Raw genomic sequence first — 5,017 nt, forward strand, 5'->3', positions numbered from 1 at the left:
GGCTCTTTTTGCCAGAGTGGGGCTACCCCATAGCGGTGCCGGGCAGGAACGAGGGGGCTTTTTGGGGCCGGGCAGTAGTCAAAGACAGAGGAGGTGCTGCTTCGGTGCCCCAGAGCCTCACCCAGCCCCACATGGGCCCCAACCTGACAGGTTCTGCCGGGTCCCAGGTGCAGACACACCCCCTTTTCCCAGGATTTATGCAGGAAGGATGTGAAGAACACAGGTCCCATATGGAAGGTGTCCCAGTTCTGATAACTGGGCTTTGGCCTCATTCCTAACACCTCTTCCCCATCCCGTAATGGCAACCAGGTCCTTGACTCGTTCCCTGAGACCCAGTCGGCCTGTGTTATTTGCCCAGACCCACAGAGTGTTGCCTCCCTTGGGAACCATTCGGGGGGGCTCTGGATTAGGGGAGGGGGAGGAGCCCTGTTGTATTTCAACCTGTCCCCTCCCCACGGTCTTCCTTGACTTGTGTGGATCTTAGATGAGACTCTCAGCTTCAGGGTCTGCTCCCCCCACCAGTGCCCACCCCATCCCTAAGGGGTCTTGATTTGGTCCCCAGCCCTCCCTGTGACCCAGCATCTTAGAGGCGCAGCCTCCACTCTCCTGCTCCATCAATACTGTCACAGCTCTTAGTTGGACCTTGTCCTCAGATGGTCCCTACGAGATGTCAGGGGGGCCAGTTAGGCGTGAGAGGGGTCACACCCACAGAAACAGGCCTTCTCAGATTTTTCCAAGGCTTCCCAAACTTCCAATAAGGAATTCACCGCATGAGGACCAGGGGATATAGCTGGAAGCAGCACTTCAAACAGGAGCACTATATTTGAAGTCTCCTGAGTAATCTGAAAAGCCCGTGTGCTTTGCTCACTCTACTCCAGAATGAATCCAGATTTGTTTTAAAATATTGCTTTTAATTACTTACCACTGAGCAAAATTAAGCTGCAGGCAGATATGCCTTGTTTATCCTCTCTTGCACTGATTTACTTGCAGACACCCTCTCTCCCTCTGTCCCACTCAGCTGGCACTGTCCAACCTTGGTGAAATCCCGCTGTCCACCTGCTTCATGCCAGCACCTGCACCTGCACAGCTGAACATTGATGCAGAAAAGCACAGAGTTCTGATGCGTGTTGACTCTCATTTTAAACTCGTGGCCAGGGATCTCCAAGGGGCATTTCTCCCTTTCCAGCAAGTAAATTCTCCCTGGAGAAAGATAACATCATCCAAACACACATATTTTTGTTACACAAGGGTTGGCATTCAATAAGAAATTATCAGGCACGTCCAGAGACAAAACTGAATGACCAAAAATCAAGAAAGGAAAGAATTTCAAGGCCAATGGACCTCCACATATGATAAAATTGCATGCAAGTGGAGTTTCCGTTGTGGCGCAGCAGAAATGAGTCCAACTAGTATCCATGAGGATAGAAGGAAGGAAAGAAAGAAGAGAGGGAGGGAGGGAGGTGCCATACTTAATTCAAAGTAGACTTTAAGACAAGGAGCACTGCTAGAGATAAAAGGCATGTTTCTTGATGCTGAAGAATCAATCCGTTAAGAAGATATAACAATTATAAATTTGTATGCACATATTAAGAGCTTCATGATGCATAAAGTAAAAATTGTTAGAAACAAAAAGAAAAGTTGACAAACCCGTAATTATAATGGGATATTTTAACACATCTATCTCGATAATGTACAGGGCTAGCGGAAGAAAAAATTCAGTATGACTACAGAACATCTGAACAAAATGCTGAACACATTGACCTAACAGAGCAACTACAGAATAGACATTCTGTTCAATTATATGTGAGAAGTTTATCCATACTGACTACAGAAAGTAAAATAATGCCCCCCCGAAAGATGTCTACATCCTGATCCCCAGGACTTGTTAATATGTTGTCACCTGACAAAGGGAAATAAGGTTGCAGATGGAATTAAGTTTGCTAATCAGACGACCAAGAGATAAAGAGATTAACTAGGAGTATCTGGTTGGGCCCCATGTAATCACAAGAGTCCTAAATATGAAAGAGGCTGAAGGGTCAGAAGGTAAGAGGTCTCCAAAGCTGGAAAAGGGGAGGCAATAGTCTGGCGCCTCAGGGAAGAATGCAGCCCTGGGGACACTTTGATTTTAAGCCACTGAGACACATTTCAGACTTCTCACTCCAGAATTGTTTAAAATTTATGTTGTTGAAATCACTGGTTTTCCAGAGTTCTTGCCGTGACGCAGTGGATTAAGAATCCGACTGTAGGAGTTCCCATTGTGGCTCAGCGGTAATGAACCCAGCTAGTATCCATGAGGATGAGGGTTTGATCCCTGGCCTCGCTCAGTGGGTTAAGGATGCAGCATTGCCATAACGTGCGGTGTAGGTCGCAGATGTGGTTTCTATCTGGCGTGGGTATGGCTGTGGTGCAGGCCAGCAGCTCTGACTTGACCCCTAGCCAGGGAACCTCCATATACAGTGAGTGTGGCCCTAAAAGGACAAAAAAATAAAATAAAATTAAAAAAAATCCAACTTCTGCAACTCAGGTCGCTGTGAAGTTGCAAGTTCTATCCCTGGTCCGGCACAGTGGGTTAAAGAATCCAGTTTTGCCACAGCTTCCGCATACATTGCGGCTTCAGCTGGGATTCAATACCTGGCCCAGGAATTTCCATATGGCCCGAGTGTGGCCATAAAAAAAAAAAAAAAAATCACGATTTTTCTAATGTCTATTAGTTGCAACTGACCCAATTGCTAACTGATTCTGGAGGGTCCATCATTAACCATTTGAAACAGCAGAAACAGTGGGTGCAAGGGTGTCGCTGGATCATAGGCTGCATGGTGGCGATCGACCTGAGCTGACTCTGAAGAAGCATCCCAGCCACCGCATTCATTTACTCGTACATTAATTCATAAACCATTTACTAAGCACCTACACTCTGCTAGATCCGGTGTTGAATGCAGGGATGTAGAGATGAAAAAACAAGGTCCTTGCTCTCAAGGAGCTCACAGGGGGAGACGGAGAGTTAAACTCAGGGACAAAAGAGTGAAGAGAAGCAGTGACAGGAATATGCACCAGGTAAGATGAGAGTACGAAGGACTTTTCTGGTTGCAAGTGACACAATCCCAACGTGTACGAGCTAAGACCAAGAGTGTATGGGCTCCTGTAGCCAAAAGGAGGGAAGGGCAGCAGGAGAACGTGGGCAGAGAGGATGCATGAGCCAATGCAGGGAGGTTAGAAGCAGCATGGAGCATGTGGAGAGCCATTAGAGGTGGAAGGGCTGGGAGAGAAAGCCCAGGGGAAGGAGAGGTGAGAAGGAGATGGAGCCGCCCATGGGCCACTCCATGGGGGAGATCCTTGAATGTCAGCCTGGGGCATCTGAATGTCACTTGGTAGATGATGGGGAACTGTGAAGGAGGGGAGGAGCTGTTAATGAGAGGATTGGTAGAACCTGGGTTTTAGAAGTATGTTGACTATGGTTTGGAGGGTGGGTTAGAGAAGGGCAGGACTGCAGTCGCCCAGTTCCATTAGGAAGTTGTTGCAATAATACAGGTGGGATCGTGGTGCTGTGTGCGTGAGGAGTGCCATGAAGGTGGCCAGAACATAGGAGTCAGAAGCAGCAGGGTTGTGACTGACTTGAGGTGAGTGTTGGAGGCGGGAGGGGGAAGAACAAGATTCCCTGATTTCTGATGGAGGCAACTGTGGGTGGTGCCATTTACTGAGATGGGGAATGCAGGAGAGCAGGTGCGAAGAAGATGGTCAATTCAGTTTGGGACACACTGAGTTTGGAGGGACATTCTGGTGGAGATGGCCGGGAGGCCGTTGGATATTTAGGCCTGCAGTTCTAGTGAGAGAGAAACGCAGGCACCATTGTCTACAAGGACAGTGACGATGGAACCATGGGAATGGATGAGATCCCCAAAGGACAATCCTTAAGGCAGCAATTCTCACCAAGATATGTGTGGGGTGTCATCACAGCTTCCTGGGAGAGTGTTTGGAATTACCAGAGAAGTTTTCCAAAATATATACCCAGCTGTCAATTGCAGTAAATATTCTAGGGGAGCGTGACCAAGGGAAACTCTTGCTGATGGGAAGGTGACCTAGTGGAGGAAGGAATCTGGGACCATTGGTAAGAAGAAAAGCGGGTCAAGGTGAGCACACAGATCAAAGGGAGGAGAGCACAAAAGGAAGAGGGGTTTGAGATGAGGAGAAAGAAGTGGCCCAGGTGTTAGGACAAAGCAGTGATTCTCAACTGTGAGTGTGTACCAGGGGTGCTGGTAAAAAATACAGATTACTGCCCCTCACTCTTCTGAAGCTGGGGGGCCCTGGAACCTGCCTTGTAAAAAGTTCTGGAGATACTACCTTTGGGGTGGAGAATTTCCTGAGGATGGTGTAGGACACAGATTTATGCCCACGGGGGGAATGGGTGCAATAGATAAAGTATAGAAGGATCTATTGTATTCTGCTCTTCAGGAGGTCACTGGTAACCATGGAAGAGGGAATTTCAGTGGTGTTGTGGGAGTGGAACCAGATTGCTGTGGGCTGAGGAATGAATGGGAGGTGAGAAAGAGAAGACAGCAAATGTGGACCCCTTTTGGGAGAAGTTTGGATGAGAGGCGGAAGCAAGAGCTTCATCCCCCTCAAAGGCCACCTTCCATCTCCTGGAGAAACTTGGCAAAGAGGATGGGGAGGCTGAGTCAGATGTCCCGTGGACCCTCAGGAAGGCAGGTGGGGAATCAGCAAGGGCCTGGCACACCTCAATCTCCAAAGCCTCAAAACTAAACCTGCAGTGCCTGCCTTCAGCCACCCATTCCACATCCAGTCTACCGTCTTCTCCACCCCAATGATCTTTCCATAACCCAATCTGTCCGTGTTTCTTGCCCTACTTGAAAACCTCCAACAGCTACTTTCCCCAACTTTGACCTCACCTCTCTCACCTGGCATTCGAAACCCCACTTTGCTTTGCATCTTCACCTGCACCATCTTCGCCATCACCTCCCACTCTCACCACATTCATCCTCCACCCAGGCCTCATGGAACC

The sequence above is a fragment of the Sus scrofa genome, chromosome 5 (genome assembly GCF_000003025.6).
Source record: "Sus scrofa isolate TJ Tabasco breed Duroc chromosome 5, Sscrofa11.1, whole genome shotgun sequence".
NCBI lineage: Eukaryota > Metazoa > Chordata > Mammalia > Artiodactyla > Suidae > Sus > Sus scrofa.